This window comes from Arachis ipaensis, chromosome B10 (assembly GCF_000816755.2).
Source record: "Arachis ipaensis cultivar K30076 chromosome B10, Araip1.1, whole genome shotgun sequence".
Classification (NCBI taxonomy): Eukaryota; Viridiplantae; Streptophyta; class Magnoliopsida; order Fabales; family Fabaceae; genus Arachis; species Arachis ipaensis.
In genome coordinates, this window is record NC_029794.2 from 131499774 (window position 1) to 131520577 (window position 20804).

General features: G+C 34.3%; 1 protein-coding gene across 1 annotated transcript in view; it reads right to left on the minus strand.

Moving 5' to 3' along the window:
- The window catches only part of LOC110262428 (probable disease resistance protein At4g27220), a 16133-nt gene extending 8704 nt beyond the window's left edge, over nt 1–7429 (minus strand). The window contains exons 1-2 of the mRNA XM_021114718.1: nt 7244–7429; nt 7058–7145 (exon numbers count right to left, since the gene is read on the minus strand). The gene's annotated coding sequence lies outside the window, so the exon portion shown is untranslated. The remainder of the gene's footprint in view (nt 1–7057; nt 7146–7243) is intronic.

A 20804-nucleotide genomic window follows, 5' to 3' on the forward strand; every position in this document is an offset into this window, starting at 1 on the left:
TCAAATTATTTTATGGTACAAGTTGAAGGCTTTGGAGTTTGGACCCTACTTGTTAGTTGAAGGCTTTGAACTAAAAATAATTAAAAAAATTATGTGGACCAATATTTTTTTATTTTAAAACTTTTTTATCAGTTTGTCTGGAGATTTATTTTTTGCGTCTCATGCTCATCATATAATTTTTTACCAAACTAATATGGCTAAATAAGTGAAATAAATCATGTTTATTATTGAAAATTTGGAAACTAATCTGATACGTACACTGTAAGTAAATACCAACCCAAAAAGCATGGTCACAATTGCCTAGTTAGTATATATTATCCGGGGCTTCAATAAAATTTGATTTATTATATAAAAAAAAAAGTGCCATTTACTGCGCCGCCTCCATGGTTACACTTTTCTTTGTCTTTTCTTTGTCAAAGTCTTTTTCATTTTTTTCTATTTTCTTCTCTTACTTTCTTTTCCACTTAGTTCCCTAATTTTCGTTTTCTCTCCCAATTCATTCCATTTTCTAATTCACTCATTTCATATATCTTATTTCTCTCTGAAATCATTAAATACCAATTCTGTTTTTCTCTTTTTCTCTATACACCATGAGCAACAAATCAGAGACTCATAACCTTCGTATAATTGATAGTGATCAGGAGGATGATGACTTGATCGTTTTAGCTTATGAAGATGTTTCTGAAGGAATTCAAGCCTGTATACGGAGCCTGTCTGAAAGAATTTTCTCAGATTGGATCTTTTCCATAGGTACCATGGAAGGAGCTCTCTATGCAATAAGGAATAAACCAGAAGGATTCAGAGTAGTCGAAAAATCCAGTAACCAGTTTCAATTTTTCTTTGAGAATGACTGTGATGTGACTCGAATTGAGAGGGGTTCACCTTGGTTATTCAAGAGTTTTGTTATTCATGTTCGCAAATGGAAGTAGTCAATAAACATGGAGGATAATCACATCTCTTCTTTTCCTGTATGGACACAATTTTGGGGATTGCCTGAACAATACAAAACACTTGAGGTTGGCCGAAAATTGGGTGGGAGACTTGGTCAAATTGAAGATGTTGCTCTATTTGAAGTTAGAGGCAAAGATACACGCATAGTGAAGGCTAAAGTGGAACTGAACGGTGATAAAAGAGTGAGGGATACACTGAAATTGCTTGATCCTAATCAGAAAATGCTGGAAATTGGAGTACGCTATGAACGTATAGGTGTGTTCTGTACTTATTGTGCAAAATTGGGGCATGAATCTAAGAACTGCCATTGTTTTATTGATAATTCTGCCCAAAACAATATCAAGGAAGATAGAGTTGGTGAATGGCTTAAGGCAGATCAAGTCGGTAGGTGTTTAACTGAAAAGAGAGCTTCCTTCAATCTTAACCAACCTCGGGATGGTTCTATTCCAGCTCAACCAAAGAAAAAATCTCTACCTGCTTGGCTTTTTGATAGTTTCTCAAAAATGAGTGTGCAAGATGATCAGAAAAAACAGAATAATGAAAAAATTGTTGCCAATTCGGGTTCTAGAGCAGAAAATGAGGGTGAATCAGAAAACATAGGTACGGCTACTAATACTAATTCTTCTTCTAATGCTTTATTGGAGATATCCTATCCCATGAATAATGTCCAACACAATAACAACGTCATATCCAAGCTTAAAAAGGAGAACAAAAAGCCAAACCTGAAACAACTTGCCAGAAAGTCTGTGATAGGTTTCAAATGGAGGAGTGGAGGTAATGGTACTAAAGATATTTCAAAGAAAATTTGTCTCAATGATATTGTCTCTGATGCTATGACGGTGGAGGGTGCCAGCCTTCAAGTGGCACCCAAAGAAATATGAAACTGCTCTCGTGGTATTGTTGGGGTTTGGGGAGACCCCTAACAATCCACAATCTTAAAGGGATTTGCAAATCCTGCTCCCCGAGGTTGGTTTTATCTGTGAAACAAAAAATCAATCTCGACAAGTTGAAGGAAAACTAAGATCTTGTGGTTTCAAGGAATGGTTTATTGTGGATCCGGATGGATTATCAGGGGGTTTGGCAATGACATGGAGGGATGGTTGCACTGTTCAGATTTTACAGCATGGTAGATTCTTCATTGCGGCATCAGTTCTGACAGCTGGTTCTAATGATCCCTATGGTGTTCTAGGTGTTTATCTCAGTTCAAATGATCAACATATAATGGCCCAGTTTGCTGAATTAACCTCAGTCACCCAACAGTTTGATGGTAAGGTTGTATTAATGGGTGATTTTAATGATATTTCTAATCAATTAGAGAAAGCAGGTGGGGGTGCTAAATCTCCTTCTTCTATCGAAACCTTTAACAGTTTTATTGATGATAATTCTCTGATTGATATTAGTATGGTCGGAAGACCATTCACTTGGTCGAATAGACGGAGGGGTGATGAGTTGATACAGGAAAGACTGGACCGATTCCTGATAGGAGTTGATTGCAGCAACTCTATCCCAATGCAATGGTTCTTAGACTGTCAGAATCAGGCTCGGATCACTCCCCTCTTCTCTTAGACTCTAATCCGATAACTGAGAGATCTAAACGCCGATTCAAATTTCCAAGAAAGATAGTGTTCCAATGATGAAATAAGGCAGATTGTTAGAGAGGTTTGGCACGAACAGATTGATGGTTCAGCCATGTATATCCTAGCTCAAAAAATAAAGCATTGTCAGCATAAGATTATCAGATGGCAGCAAGAACACAGATCTGATTCGAAGGTGGAGATTGATTTACTACAGTCTGAATTAGAGGAACTTCATTTAGCAGGAATTCATGGAGGCGACATCATTTCAGAAATAGAGGACAAACTTAAAAAAGCATTGCAAAATGAGAAATCTTAATCCGGTGATCAGAATACAGCTTTCTTCCATCAGAAATTTAGAAATCGAACCCGAAGGAATAGAATTTGGCAACTAACTGGCAGTGATGGTGAAATGGCTACTTCAAATGCTGGTATTGCTTCTGTGGCTGAATCTTATTTCAAGGACATCTTTTCCTCCACTTGTCATGAGAACCCTGAACTTCTGTTTACTGATTTTGAACCTAAGGTTACAGCTCACATGAACCGTAGGCTTCAAAGACCAGTGACTATAGAGGAAGTGAAACGTGCAACATTTAGCATTCATCCTCAAAGTGCTCTAGGAGATGATGGTATGACAGCAAAATTTTTTCAAAGCTTCTGGAACATACTTAGTGGTGATGTGTTTTGAGCAGTTAAGAGCTTTTTTCAGGGGGCAGAATTTTGAAGGGTTTTAACCACACTCAGATCTGTCTTATTCCCAAGATTTCTGATGCTAAAGATATGACTCATGTAAGACCAATAAGCCTATCTTTAGTCTTTTACAAGAATATCTCCAAAGTATTTGTACATAGACTTCAGGGTATGATGAATAGAATAATTAGCCCTATGCAGAGTGCTTTTATTAAAGGCAGATTAATCTCTGATAATATCCTAGTTGCTCACGAGTGTATGCATTACTTGAAGAACAAAAAAAGGGGACTCGAAAATGAAATGGCGCTAAAATTAGATATGAGTAAGGCATATGATAAGGTGGAATGGCACTTTCTTTGGTTTATATTGGAGAAGTTTGATTTTGACTCCCGGTGGATCATGTGGATTCGAGAATTAGTGACAACTATTTTTTATTCTGTTATTGTGAAAGGACAACCTTATGGTTTCTTCAAACCAAATAGAGGTATTCGACAAGGAGATCTTCTATCTCCCTATCTTTTTCTTTTCTGTGCAAAATGTCTCTCCTTCTTGCTACACAAGACAGAACAAAACAGACTAATTCAGGATCTTTAGATACATAGGCGATGTCCCAAGGTCAACCACCTCCGCTTTGCTGATGATTTCATCTTATTCTGTAAGGCTAATCCTGAAGCATGTTCAAATATCCTGCATTTATTGAATTCTTATGAAAGCATCAGTAGCCAGAGGGTAAATCATAATAAATCTGCTGTATTCTTTAGCCACAACACTCTCTCCACTACTCGTACACTACTGGCTAACTCTATGAATATTAATCATATTGGGGCTTAGGACAAATACCTTGGTTTGCCTTCTACAGTCTCTAAATCGAAAAAGGCTTCTTTTAGTATGATCAAAGAAAAGGTTCAGAAAAGAATCCAAGGGTGAAAGCGCAATCTTCTATCGTCAGGTGGTAGACACGTATTGCTTAAGGCAGTGGGAGAAGCTATTCCCATTTATACATTGTCTTGCTTTAAGTTGCCTGATGATTTAATTTCGAAAATTTACTCTCTACTTTCTCAGTTCTGGTGGGGACAAAAAGGTTCTGAAAGGCGGATGGCTTGGATTAGCTGGGACACTATGACTCGCCCACGAAAAGAAGGAGGCCTTAGATTTAAAGATCTCAGAATCCAAAATCTGGCGCTTTTAGGCAAACAATTTTGGCGACTCGTAACACAGCCTACTTCCTTATTATCCAAAATCCTAAGAGGTAAATACTTTAGCAGTGGTAATGCTATAACGGCAGAAATTGGAGTCTTACCTTCTTGGAGATGGAGGAGCATACTGGAAGGCCGAAAAATTGTTGAAAAAGGTCTTAATTGGGCTGTGGATACTGGAGAGAATATCCGAACCTTTGAGAATCCTTGACTGCCTCCTCCGTATCCTTTAATGGTTTCTGACATGCCAAATAAACAGGCTATTTCTGAGCTGGTTCCAATAGTTAAAGATCTAATTACTGAAGATAGGAATTGGAATCAAAATCTCATTCGAGAATTATTTTCCCAAGACGTTGCAAACAGAATTTTGTCAGTTAAAATTCAGCAGAGTAGGGACAAATTGCAATGGAATTTGAATAAATCCAAGCAATATGATACAGCTTCAAGTTACAGAATTAGCTATATATTTTACCATCCGCCTTTGGAGCTTTGCCCTAATTATATGCAGCAGAAAAAGTCGTGGATTGATCTATGGAAGTTGAACTTGCCTCACAAAATTAAGCTATTTATCTGAAAAGTTCTCCATGGCCGGCTTCCAGTGCTTGCTCAGATTCATCACCGCATCCCATCTATATCACCAATATGCCCCTGCTATTATGAAGCAACCGAAACAGTCACTCATTGTTTGATCGATTGCTCTAGAATTAAAGATGTATGGTCTCAGAGTTATCTTCGTGATTGTCTTCCCCCTCAGAGCCCTAACGACTTTTGGACATGGTGGATTGCATCAACAGAGATGCTTAACACGTTGAAGAATGCTGACCGTAATCCTCAATTGCTTGCCATCATTTGCTGGAACTGCTGGAAAGCTCGCAACCAGTTGATTTTTGAAGGTTCTACTTCAATGCCGTCTGCCATTCTAGCAAGCTCTGTCAAATTGCTCCGTGAAATCCAAAGAACTCCCAATTTAGGTCGTCATCTCCATGAGGCAAGCTCTTAGTTGCATTCAATTTGATTTATCATTCTTTCTTCTTTAAGATTTTTTTTCGTTTTTCGACCACGCACTGTTGGATGAATACCTTTAATGTAGTATTTTTGGAAAATCCACACATTTCATTATGCTGTCCTGCTTTTGGACATCTTTGTATTTCATTTTTCAATAGTTAATGAAATATAACCTACTATCTTTAGAAAAAAAAAAGATAACATTATCACTATAATGTAGTAATGTTACATTGTTATGTTCCGAAAAGTTATGCTAGGTGGTTTTGAAATTAGGAGTGTTTGGATGTGGTTTGGATTGGATTGGATTTGTGGTTCTATAAATTAAAAAATTAAATATATTTAATATGAATAATATAAAAATGTATAACAAATTGAACATGTTATAAATATAACTGTAAATATAATTAATAATTAATAATATTATAACATATTGTGCAGTTTGGATTGGATTGGATCAGTTTTGAAAAGTAGATCGAAATCCAATTCGAACCATACGATTTACAAAAACAAAATCCAATTGAATCCAAATTAATACAGTTTTAATCAATTTTCGATTTGAATTAGATTAAATGAGCGATTTAATTTAGATCGATTTGAATTTAACACCCTACTTAAGATAGTTTCAGTGCAAAATAAAGTTTATGAATGCAGTAACAATCAATAATGATTTAAGGTTAATGCTAGCTTACAGTGTGAATATAGGGGTGGCAACACTACCCGAACCCGCGGGTACCCACCCGCTCCTACCCGCTCGGGGCGGGTAATTACCCGCCCCCGCACCGGGGCGGGTTTTAACGGGGCGGGTTCTTGTGCGGGGCGGGGCGGGGTCGGGTTTAGGTTAAACCCGCCCCTACCCGCCCCGGTATATATAATATATATGTATAAATATATATTTTTAATATATAATATATATTACATATATAAAATAATTAGTAAAATGATTAATAATATTATATCATGTATAAATTTTTACTTTAATTTATGTTATGTATGTAAATGGTGGTTATATAATTTTTAAAATTTTATTTTATTTGTTAGATTTTATAATTTTGCAAGTGGGTACTCGTGAAGGCGAGTTAATGTTTAACCTTTTACTATTCGCAAATAGAAGTGAAACAGATTCTATACAAATTTTTATAAGACGAAATGAGATTTTGTCCAAGCAATATTATTTATATATAATCATTGTTCGGCTACATCATAGATCATAGTACTTCATTTAAATAAAAATAAATAAATAAATATATAGCATGCTCCAAACTTTTGAAGCTATTATAGGGGAGAGTAGGGTATTAATATTCTACAATAATAAAGTAACATAAAATTAAGAGAAAAAGACAAATAGATCCCTAACTTTTTATCCTACAGATATTTTTATACTTAACCATTTGAAAATACTTTTAAGTCCATCACCTCTTTAAAAGTTGGACAGATTAGTCCCTCCATACAAACGCCTCTGTCAGATCCAACTTTTAAGTAGGGACTAATCTGTCCAACTTCTAAGGAGGTGGATGACTTAAAAATATTTTCAAATAGTCAGAGACAAAAATGTCTGCGGAATAAAAGGTCAGGGGCCTATTTGTCATTTTCTCTAAAATTAAAAAAAGATAAACATGGAATTATCAAATGAATGTTTCTTACCAAAATAGTTATTATTAAGAAACTGCAGCTGGCAACCAAAACGCTTCTCTGATACGTTCAATAATCTCAACGCTTTTAAGACTATAAACTGGAAATTAAAGACCACACAATACACAAGAATGACTACTATTATTATAAGACATGAACAATAATTAGTGATATATATAAAAAAAATTATGATCATACCGAAGGCAAGTAGAGTTATACGCCGATTGCTTGCAATATGTGTAGATGGAGAAATGCAGCCATCAATGAATATAGAAGAGTGTTCTATGTAGAGAGACCCAATAATAATAATAAAATAATTCAGGATTTCTTGTACCGTTGGCAAACCGAGGATTTTGTCAACTAATCGTATGTAATAATTATTATATGTATCTTCTTTTAATTTTCTTATGCGAGAATAATCAAGTCAAAATAGGAAGGAAATTACTAAGCAAGATCCAGGAACGAATAACGAAACCAAAGAGAAGCTCAAAACGACAAAATGACGTTAGGAATGAAGAAGAAAGCCAGTTAGTTATACATCAATTATGTTACGTATACACTAAAATCAGTTATTAATATAAAATATAAAAATATATATTAAAATTAAATTAAATAATATATAGTCCGTTTTTTTTATTTTCAAAATCACAAATCGGACCGTCCGATTTGTGATTGTTTGTTTAAAAAAAAAATAAAACAAACAATTGGTGCCTCCGATTTGTACATCCCATACCAATGTGAAACACACCTCTGCTCACAGCTTCTTGTTATACACTTCTCTCTCACACATAAAAAATAATAAGCGAAGTTATAAAGTTTAGTTATCGATGTGAATATGTAATATAACCAATGCAATAATTCTACTGATTAAGCATATAAGATATACAATTATTACTGTTAATTGTTAAAATATATTTTTTATTCTTATTTTGTAAAGTAAAAAATAATAACCAAACTAATAATTTTTTTAAAATTTTCACTTAGTTTGTACTATTTTCATTATCTCCTTAGCAAGGTTTTAAAACACAGAAAATATTAAAAATTAAAATACAAATTAAAGAAGCTGTTTCTTAGTACTTTATTAGTCAATGCAACCAAGTCTACCCTAAACTTCCAAGCTGGTTGGGTTTTAATTTATCCATTTTTTAGAGTAAAAATGTGAGGAGTGGGGAAAGAGCTAAGGTAAAGATTTCTTAAGGTTTTAATCTTAAGCGACGTTTTTTTTTTTTTTTTACTAAAAATAGGAGATTCGAATCTGCAACCTCTTAATTAAATATGGAAAGATTATGTCATTTGAGCTTTAAGCGACGTTTTAGGGTGAAAGAGTAGGACACCATATATTATTCTAATATTTTTTCAACATCCAATATATTACATGTATTGCACATATTGTGTATCTCGAATTCCAAGGTATATTTTTGTACCGGGACATAACTGGTTAATAGCGAGCAATTTGGATTGGGTATTAAAACTTATATTCTTGCATGCTTGTCTGATTAAATTTGGCAAAGAAAGTTAATTAATCTATGCGTGCACTTACCTTATTTGTTTTTCTGCATGCCTAGCTATCTTAATTTTATTTCAATTGTTTATGTTGTATATATATATACTTGGCATTTTCCCCACCAGAGTTTGAAGTAGAAAAGTGTGCGTAGACTCTCCAAATTTGTCCAAGTCACAAGCATCACATGTATGTTTCATGGCAAATTTTGAAAAATTAACGAGTAAATTACCAACTTTACTCCTCTATTTTTTTTTCCGACAAAAATATTCTTTAAATATTGGGAAATATTACAAAAATACCTCACGATAAAAAAAAGTTCATTCTATTGATAAAATTAGATAAGATGTCAAACGAATTTTGTTATTGTTGGGTATATTAGTATGAGAAGATGACAAAATCTTATATTTGTGTAGTGGTTTCAAGGCACGATTAGATCGCTTTTTTTAGAGAGATATTTGTCCCCACACTTAGTTGCTATAGGGTTGATGACAATACTCTCCTAGGATACAATGAAACCTAAGAATTTCTTAATTAGCAATAGTAAGAAATTCTCAACTCTCTTGAACAAATAAAATTTCTTAATAGTTGACTAAAATGTACACTTAGTACTTCTATTTCTGAAATAGTGGACAAGGACTTATTTATACATATTGCACATAGCAATTATGATTAGTTACGTATACAAATGGTTGTGTCTTTTCTATTGCCAATAGATACAATATTTTGAACATACAAATTTCTTAAAGAGTTATGTCCCTTTAACCAATAGATACAATGTTTTGAACATACACAATCATTAAAGGTTGTGTCCCTTCAACCAAACGGTACTAAACGGTTAGTAACCGTTTATTAATATTAATAATAATATTAATAATAATATCAATAATATTAATAATAATATTAATAATAATATCAATAATATTAATAATATTAATTAATCGAATTTGTAAATACCCTTCAATCCCCCACTATTTACAAAATTTAAATGTCATACAAGTATATGCATAAAGAATGTGTCACTAAGATTAAACATTCTTTTAGTGTAAATTTTAAAGTTCTAACGAAGTAATAGGTGTCTAATCAATTAAACCTATACTCCATATGCTAGTACCAAAAATCACACACATTACTTAGACCCTCCAAGTTCAAGAGTTTACACTTTTAAGCACTTATATGGCCTTCTGCTCATCCTGATTTCATGAATATTTACGAGAATAAAACCTCTAAAATTCTCAATTAGAGCGGCACCACTCTTATATTCATATAGGTGGAATCTTTTGATAGATAATATTATCATTCCATTAAGAGTTTAAACTCACCCTCCTAATTTATTGTAAATAGCATTAAATCTTATACCTTAGTGCTCCAATTGCTAAATAACTTGTTATTACCCATTAAACCTTGAAACTAGGTGTCTACTAGAATAAGGTTGGGTTCCCATCATTTAGCAATAATAGGTTTTAATCCTATTTTAACAGTAGTTTCTTTGATTTTATCCCTTGACAAACTTTTAGTCAAAGGGTCTCCTAAATTTCCTTGAGATCTTACATAAGTGATGGTAATTACACCATCATCTATTAGTTGCCTCACAAACTCATGTCTCAAACTTATATGTCTAGACTTTCTATTATAAACCTTATTATATGCTCGAGACATAGTTGATTCACTATCACAGAAGATTGAAATGGTTGTCGTCTGCTGTGGCCACAGCTTTATATCATATAACAAATTTCTTAACTATTCCGCTTCTTTACCTGCGGCTGATAAAGCTACAAACTCAGCCTCCATAGTAGAATGTGTAATACATGTTTGTTTCTTTGAGGCCCAACTTATTGCTCCACCATCTGGTGAAAATTCATCCTGAAGTGGATTTGTTATCACTAAGATTTGTAATCCAACTTGCGTCGGAATAACCTTCTAAAACTGCGGGATAATCACTATAATGTAATCCCAAGTTTATGGTTTTCTTGAGATAACCAAGAACTCTTGTTATAACTTTTCAATGTTGATTGCTAGGCTTTCTTGTAAACCTTGATAATTTGCACACAGCAAATACTATATCAGGTCTAGTACAATGCATTGCATACATTAAAACTTCCTATAGTACTAGCATATTCTAATTGTACTATAGGTCTTCCCATGTTTTCTTCTAATTTAAGATTAGGATCATACGGCATATTGGATTCTTTAATTGTGAGATGATCAAACTTTTTCAATACTTTTTTGATATAATGAGATTGACTTAAAGTAAAGCCAACTTCATTCTTATGCACCTTTATGCCTAATATTGTATCAATTTCATTCAAATCCTTCATCTTAAATTTAGAAGTTAGATACTCCTTCGTTATACAAATTCCTTCTAAATTTGTTCCGATGATTAACATATCATCAACATATAAACAAATGATTACTCCATAATCTTTAGTAAATTTTGAGTAAATACATTTATCCGCACTATTATGTGAGAAGCCATTTGATAACACCACTGAATCAAACTTCTTATGCCATTGTTCAGATGCTTGTTTTAGCCCATACAAAGACTTAATTAATTTGAAAACTTTCTTTTCATTTTCGGGTAGCACATAGCTTTCCGGTTGCTCCATATATATTTCTTGTGAAACGTTAGTATCATTTTGGAGATATTCTAAATTAGAAGTTGAATAATTGATAAATTTATTTTCAATAAATTCTACCTCTCTTGATTCAACAACTACATTAGACACTAAGTCTAATATTTATATGCTTTAGAATTTTGAGCATATCCTATAAAAGTGCCTTTTATGACTTTTGGCCCCAATTTAGTTCTCTTTTGATCAGGAACTCGATAAAAAGCTAAACACCCCCACACTTTAAGATAATTTAAATTAGGTTTTCTTCCTTTCCAAATTTCATAAAGAAAAATATTTCCATATCTTGATGGTATCTTATTATGGATATGACATGATATCAATAATACTTCAACTCACAAATTGTTAGACAATTTTGCATTTAATAACATTGAATTAACCATATCCACTAAGGTACGATTTTTCTTTTTGCCAAACCATTTTGTTGCGGAGTATATGAAGCGGAAGATTCATGCACAATACCATGTATTTCACAAAAGTTATCAAATTCATTAAAAAAAATATTCTTCACCTTGTAATGATTCAAGGATCACCACTTGTAGATCACGAAGTCTACTTACAAGGATTTGTAATTCATGAATTTGATCCATAATATCATTCATAATAAATTCAAAATATTTTATCATAATAAACTTATTTGTTCCTTGTCGTTTAGTATTGTTCTTTTCTTCCAAAGATTTCCAAATCTCCAATGGTGATTGAATTAACATATGACCTCAACATGCAAAAGTATCTTCATCACATTTCTTCTTCAATTGAACAATCTCTTCTTCCTCTTCCAGTGTGGAATTTTTTTCAGCAGCATTGGCAATTGGTGTAGTCTTTGGGTTAATCACATATGCAAGATTGAGAACTGAAAGAAAAAACATCATTTTGTCCTTCCAACGATTGAAGTTCGTTCCATCTAAGCGATCTAACTTGACAAACTCTTGATTCATGACCTTGAGCGTGGTGTTTTGATCTTGTGTCATCTTCAAGTAATATCTCTCTAAAATTATTGGGTATATTAGTATGAGAAGATGACAAAATCTTATATTTGTGTAGTGGTTTCAAGGCACGATTAGATCGCTTTCTTTAGAGAAATATTTGTCCCCACACTTAGTTGCTATAGGGTTGATGACAATACTCTCCCAGGATACAATGAAACCTAAGAATTTCTTAATTAGCAATAGTAAGAAATTCTCAACTCTCTTGAACAAATAAAATCTCTTAATAGTTGACTAAAATGTACACTTAGTACTTCTATTTCTGAAATAGTGGACAAGGACTTATTTATACATATTGCACGTAGCAATTATGATTAGTTACGTATACAAATGGTTGTGTCTTTTCTATTGCCAATAGATACAATATTTTGAACATACACAATTCTTAAAGAGTTGTGTCCCTTTAACCAATAGATACAATGCTTTGAACATACACAATCATTAAAAGGTTGTGTCCCTTCAACCAAATGGTACTAAACAGTTAGTAACCGTTTATTAATATTAATAATAATATTAATAATAATATCAATAATATTAATAATATTAATTAATCGAATTTGTAAATACCCTTTAGTTATATCTTTTTTCTTCCTTTTTTTTCGTTCTTCCTCACTCAAAGGAACTGCAACAATAATATATCACTCACTCCTATCTCCTCCAAACTTTCTTGGAGCAGCCATAAGAACAACAACATTTTCGTCACTCCCTCCCTCCCCAACTTTCCAGAAGCCCCTGCAAGCCTGCAATACTTGTAAAACGGTACCAGAATATAATACTAAAGAAAAATTAAATTGTAGCTCTATTTTGAATAATTACAAATTAAGAGAAAGAAATTGAGAATTGAGAAGAAAAAGAGAGAAAATGATGAATATTCTATGATTAAATTGAATGAACAATTATATAATATAAGGAATGCTATACACTACTTATAGTTACAAAAAAAAAGAAATAAAAAATTAAATAATTGAATTTCTCTAACAAAATTTCACTACACTACTAATGCTAACCAACTTGTCTAGCTGTATAATTCTAACAGAATTCATCTATATTTCATTTTAATTTATCAATATCAGTATTTATTTAATCTCCTCGCAAGCTGGAAGTACTTGATTTATGTAGATCAAGTAATTACAGCTTGGACAAAAGGTAAGCAAAAGGTCCTAGGGCTAGGGGTTTAGTAAAATGTTAGCAAGTTGATCAGAAGAAGCAATGTGTTTCAAATTTGTAACACCCTCTTTAAACTTGTTTCGAGCAACATGACAGTCCACTTTCACATGCTTAGTTCTCTCATAGAAAATTAGGTTCGATGCAATGTACAAGGCAGACTTATTGTCACAGTAAATGTCCACGGACATAGGAGGATGAATATGGAATTCATACAGCAATTTCAGTAGCTAAAGAAGCTCACAAGTGCCATTGGCTAAGACACGATATTCTGCTTCAGAGGATGATCGAGAGACTGTAACTTATTTCTTGCTCTTTCAAGATATTAGTGTGGAATCAAGGAAGAAACAATAACCATTTATAGATTTTCTTATGTCTTTACAAGCTCCCTAATCTGACTCAATAAATCCTGAGAGGGTGAAAGAATTCTGAGAAGAGAAAAAAAGTCCAGCAGCTGGAGATTGTTTGAGATACTGAATCCCATGATAAGCAGCCTTCAAGTGCACATCAGTTGGACAATTCAAGAACTGAGATAGGCACCCAACTGAATAACTCAGATCAAGTCTGGTATTTGTCAAATAAAGCAGCCTTCCAACCAGTCTATGCTATACTGAAGCATCACATAGAAGTATCCCTTGGTCCCTAGACAATGAGGTAGTGTATTCCATAGGTGTTGTTGTCGGTTTCGCACCCAACACACCACAGTCATTGATCAGATCCAGCGCATACTTCCTTTGATAGAGAGCAATTCCATCTTTGCTCCTTGCTACCTCCATCCCAATAACGAATTTCAAAATCCCAAGATCCTTGATTTTAAACATGCTGTCCAAGAAGCTTTTAACAGAATTGATTTCATCCAAGTCATTCCCAGCCAAAACAAGATCATCAACATAGACAAGGATAGTTGTGAATTTCATTAGAACAGACTTGGTGAATAAAGAATGATTATTCTCTGATTGATGAAATCCCAATTATGCGAGAGCAGCAGATAGTTGAATATTTCATTGGCAGCTTGCTTGCTTCAAGCCATACAATGACTTATTAAACTTGCATACCAAACTTGGGTCTAAATACTTTAATCCCTTAGGCAACTTCATATAAACCTTTTCATGTAGATTCCCATGAAAAGATGTTGTATTTACATTAAGTTGATGTAGATATCAACCTTTGGCAACAGCCACTGTGAGAAGCACTCTCACAGTGCTCATCTTCACTACCAGGCTAAAGGTATCAATGTAATCCACACCTAAAATTTGTGTGAATCCTTGTGCAATTAGCCTGCCTTTGTGTCTCTCAATAGTTCTATCAGGATTGAATTTAGTATGAAAAATCCATTTGTAGCCAACTGCATTCTTGCCAGGAGGCAAGACTGTAATAGTCCAGGTCTTGTTTAATTCAAGAGCTTCCAGTTCTGCATTAATAGCCTTCCTCCAACAATTATGCATGACAACCTCAGAATAATGTCTCGGGTCAGGGTGATTCATGAGTGCAAGAGTATAGGCCAGGTGTTTAGGAAAAAAAGTATGACAAATGGTGGGATATAGGATACTTACATGTTGAGGATGGAGCAGCAGCGTGCTTGGAATCTCTATGCAAATTTACTACAAAGGAGTGATAGTCTCGCAAATACGAGGGTTGGTTTTTTGTCTGTGTTGATCTTCTCAGCTCAGTAACATTGGCAGGATTTGGAACTTCAATGGTAGAATTAGGATGAGATGCATTAGGTAAAATCACAGGGTCAGAATCATGATCATTGTGCAAATGAGATGGTGATGCAACTGTCTCTGAGATGTTTAAATCATGCAAAGGTGAATTGGTTTTAGATGAGGATGTAGGTGTGAAAGTTTGAAGTTGATCATTAGAAGCTGCAGTTGATGCAGTAGGAAAAACTGATTCAGAATGGTCCAAATCATGAAAAAATAAGAAAAGGATCCATATGTGAATGAAAACCAGAATTAGTGTTTTGTTCAATTGGTGAAAGTGTTGGATTATCAATGATAGTTTTCAGTGGAAAAATATTGTTTAAAAGGTAGAACCAATTCATAAAACCCAGTGTTTCGGGAGAGAAACATTTCCCTAGTTTTTAAATCCTCCCTTTGGTTCCAGGCTTATAACCTAGGAAAACACACTTTCTAGACCTTGAACCTAATTTCTGTCTTCTATTAGTAAGTGTTCATGCAAAGATTAAACAACCAAACACATTTAAATGTATTAAATCTGGTTTTGAACTAAACAATGCTTCATAAAGAGTTTGATTTTTGAGAGCAGCACTAGATAATTTATTCATGATGTGTACTGAATATTGCACTGCATATTGTCAGAAATATTTGGGCACATTTGAGTGAAAAAGAAGTGCTCGTGCTATATTCAATATGTGTTGATGTTTCCTTTCCACAACACCATTTTATTATGGAGTCTCAACACAAGAGGTTTCATGAACGATTCCTTTTGGAAGGTAATAAGAATCCATTTTAAATTCAAGGCCATTGTCACTTCGAATTCGCTTAACATTTTTACCGAATTGAGTTTGAACTAATTGAATAATATCCTGAATCAATTTTTTGGTTTCTGATTTTATTTTCATGCAGTATGTCCATGTGAATCTAGTTTTATCTTCTATAATGGTAAGAAAATATTTGTGTCCAGATGTGGAAATGATTGAAAGTGGTCCCATATATCCATATGCAGCAAATCAAATATGTTTTCTGACTCTGTATTACTAATAGCAAATGGAAGCTTCTGTCTTGTATAATGGCAAGAATCACAAACGTGAGAAGAATTAATACATTCTATGAATGGAAATGATTGTTTTAATATAATCATCCTAGTATGAGACAAATGGCCTAACCTGGCATGCCAAAGAAACCCTAAATCCTGATTTTGCTGTATACTGAGTGAGGTAGAGAAAGCTTTAACAGAGGGACAGAACAATTGTTGAGGTGTTGCTTCAATCACATAGAGATCACCAATGACTTTAGCTTGCCCAATCATCCTCAAAAAAGGAAGCTCCTGTATCTCACAAGAAGAATTAGTGAATCTAGCTTCACAATGCAATGATTTTCTAAGTTTTGAAACAGAAATTAAATTATATTTGAAGTGAGGTATGAAAAGAACATTGGTAAGGATCAAATTTGCTGTCAATTGCACAGTTCCACAAATATTTGTAGTTGTTTTCGACCCATCAGGTAGATTTACTAAAACTGGTTTAATATGCATGAAAGTTTTACAAAATATCTTGGATGAAGCAAGCATGATCAGTGGCACTACTGTCAAGAATCCAAGAGTTTGTAGAAAAACATGATGCACTAAGAATGTGTCTACCTTTTGGTTAAGTTAAGGTGGCAGAAGAAGTGATGTGGTTGACATTACTTGAAGCTATGATGGATGATTGCTGCAATAAAGCCATTAAGGTATCCCTTTGGTCTTGAGTTAGAGTAAGCTGAACTTCATTATTCCTTTTCCTCATGACCAGAATTAGCCATATCAACACCTGAATCTTCAATTTCACCTTCAGTGTTAATATGATTAGCTGTTTTCTGTTTCCAGTGTGCTGGAAACCCATTTTTCTTGTAGCAATTATCAATTAAATGTTCAATTCAGTTACAATTGGTACATTGCTTAGATGTATAACCTTTTCCAAAGGTTTTCTGTGAGTGACTGCCTTCGCATGTGGTGGAATTGGACTTTCCTCTTCCTTTTCTTTTGGAGAAAGTAGACTGAGTTTCTCTTGAGAATTGCTGCACATCAAAAGCATTTGCTACAATTTTGTTGTCCAACATATCACTAGATAGTTGTCGTTCCTGCTGTGTTAGCATAGCCAAAACAGTATCTGTATTTAGAAGAGGTCTCAACAATATGATCTGAGACCTCACACCAACATACTGCTCGTTTAATCCTCTCAGAAATTTCACAACAAATTTCTTTGAAGCATATTCTCTAACAACTTTCAATCACAAGTACAATTATCTGAGCAAGATATAGAGCTAGGAATGGCTCTAAGACTTTCAAATTCTTCCCAAATTGACTTTAATTGTGCAAAATAGGAAGTAATAGAGAGATCATCTTGTTTAGCAGCGTAGAACTCTTCTTTCAAAGCAGCAACTCTAAAAACATCACCATGAGAGTATCAATTCTTCATGTCCTTCCATAGATCTGCAGCTGAAGTGATCCACATGACACTCTTTGCAACTTCTAGACTAAGAGACATATTGATCTAGGAAACGAGAACATTGTTGCATCGATCCCACGCTTCATACTTCCGTTCATGCTCTGCTGGTTTGATTATTGATCCATCAAGGAAATTTACTTTGTTCTTAGAACTGAGAACTCTCCACATATCATGAGACCACTGATAATAATTCTGAGGTGTGAGTTGGAGAGGAACGAGTGCTGTTCCTGGACTTTCTGCTGGATTCAAGAAATAAGGACTTAAAGAATCTGATATGAGCATCGTTGAAGATGACTTGTTGAATTGCGCTTAAAACTGAGAGAATTGCTTCATGAACATCGTAACCTTTCAAAATCCGCAACGGCTTCAGATTCGTCATTTGCATTCAAGATTTTGTCGTCACTGTTTCTCATGGATTCAACAAGCTCTGATACCATGTAAAACGGTACCAGAATATGAAGAGAGAGAAAATGATGAATATTCTATGATTGAATTGAATGAACATTCATACAATATAAGGAATGTTGTACACTACTTATAGTTACAAAAAGAAGAAAATAAAAAATTAAATAATTGAATTTCTCTAATAGAATTCTACTACACTACTAATGCTAACCAACTTGTCTATCTATACAATTCTAACAGAATTCATCTGCATTTCATTTTAATTTATCAACATCAGTATTTATTTCAACAACAAAAACAATAGATCTTAGTCACTCACCCGAAATTGCAACAACGACAACATCTTTTTCTTCCTCGTTTAAGTCGCTGCAACAACAACAATATCTTCCTCGCCGTTTCTCTCCTCAAGTACGATGTCACTTCTTCCATAGTTCTCTCTATCTTGCTCTCCCCCCTCTCTCTCTTCATCTTTCATTATTCCCTTTTTTCTTAATTCAGCAACGATAATGGCAACAACAGTGGCCTTGCTCGTTGCCAGCATAATCTTTCTCAGCCACTTCCCATTCTTCGCTTCTTCTCTCTCGTCACCTCTCCTTCTCCTTCTTCGATTCTTATCTCTCATCGCCTCTCTTTCTCCTTCTTATTTTGCTTGTTGCTCTCTGTTCGTCTCTCTCCAATGATGATACTGATGGTGATGCTATCCTCTCCTCCTGTTTTTCCTCTGTTCAGTCTCCTGTTTTGTTCTCTATTGTGTTCTTTTGTTCTCTCTCTCTTACTTTCTCTCATGAAGTGTTGTAAATAAATGAGGATAAAATAAAAAAATGACAGTGAACCATGTCTAGTTGAGCTGCTTAGTTGCTTTGATATAATGGAGTTTGATAATTTTCTTGTTCATTGATGATTAATCTTAACACTTTTTCTTATCTAAGATAGAAAATTTTATTGAGATGAAAAGATTGGGTCCAAATATGGACCTCATACATCATCAGTATCTATGGGATATCCACCAAACTTCTCATGTCTTAACATAACCTCAAATGCACATACAACCAAGACAAAAATAGAAACAACTTTTCTCTTACCTTCCCCTTCTTCAAAATTCTTCTTCTACCTTCCATGCTTCCTCAATGATCTGCACAAAGAGCTCCACCTTACCTTAAAAAATATGAACATTTTCAGCTTTTCATATGTGCCATAAAAGGTAGGCTGCTTGCAAAATCTTTTTTTCATGTCTTTGAAGTTTGAAATTTTTAATTAGGGTCAACCACCATTTCTATGGGTCTATGTCTTGGTTCAAGTTGGGAATTGTGTGTCTAGAGTGCTGCTAAATCACTGAGGACTGAGGACAATTGATCAAGCAATGTAAGGTATTTTCATCATTTTGAGAGCATATACTACATATGGTTGAGATCGAAGAGATTATTTGATTCACTCTCTGTACTTTAATTCCCAAATAAAAGACCATAATTTCTTTTGGCGACATCGTTCCAGGAGTAGCTCTATTGGGGAGTGAAGGAAATAGAAAGCTAGAGCATATCCAGAAGATACTGAGTACTGATCATGTTTCTCCTTTCTCCAAATAGGTGTGTCTTCATCCTTAGCTATCTGTGTCTGCATGATTATTTGATATTGTTCTGGGTTGAAATTATCTGAAAGTAGTTGTTGATTCCATTGTCCATTAGCTATAAACAATTGAGAGACCCAAATTAATTTCGGGCTAGGATTGGGGTTGCTTAAGGTAATTGGTGGGTAGTGTTCTTTAATCCAATGATCTTCTATTATTCTAATTTGGTGTCCTCTGCCAATCTTCCAAAACATCCATTTCTCTAGTATTTTTCACCCTTCCAACAAACTTCTCCAACTCTAGAAGGGGATTTTTGTCTGTCTCTGCGTTTAAGAAATTCGAGTACCTAAAGTACTTGGTATTGTAAACTTTGAAAATTAGAGAATTAGGTCTAGTTAGCAGTCGCCATCCTTGTTTCTCCAACATGGCTAAATTAAAAACTTTCAAGTCTTTGAAGTTTAGGCTTTCTTGATTTTTTGGTATGCAAATAATGCTCCAACTCAACCAGTACGTTCTTCTCTCTGCATCCTTTTTTCATCACCAGAATTGCATAATCATTCTCTAGATTTCTTCTACAAGGGTCTTTAGTAGCTTGAAACAACTTAGAGTGTAGATAGAAATTTTCGTAGCTACAGCCTTAATAAGCACTTTTCTTCCACTAGCCGAAAAGTAGAAATATTTTTTAATGCTGTAACTTCTTTTCCACCTTATCTTTGATGAAATTAAAAGTTGACTTATTTGATTTGTGAATAACTACTGAAAGACCCAGGTACTTGTTTTGGTTTCTAACATGGGGAACCTACATGAAGGTTCTGGTAGGCTTAGAGAAGGGGGGTTGAATCTATGCCTTCCTTTTAAGTTACTGTTATTACCCTTTTAAAACAAACTTTCAATTCCAGTTCTGTTTGAACTTAGCAGCGGAAATTTATGAGACAATTTATTTTTCCTTAGAGTGGAAACTTTCCTTCTGACTTTCTCTCCTTGACCGAAAGCCACAATACAGCAACCATGAAAATCTCTCAAGGGTCAACTTGATCTGAGCCCTTGAAAACCAACTTGGTCCCCAAGTATCACTTGTGACCGTAGATGTAGAGCAGAATAGGGCAGTGAACAACTTTCCCTTGAATACCATTTTCGGATAGTGCAGAGAGTTGGGAAGAAGGGATGAAGATTTGATGCATGCAAGATGAGATGGATTACCTTTCTTAAGCTTGATTTAGCTTGGGATTTCTGTTTTAGCTTCTGTGTTTCAAGCTTCAACTCTCTCTCTCTTGCTTCTTTGGTTATTGGCTTATGGAGGAAGTTTTTTCTCTCTTTCTCTTTCTTACTTTTCTGAACTCT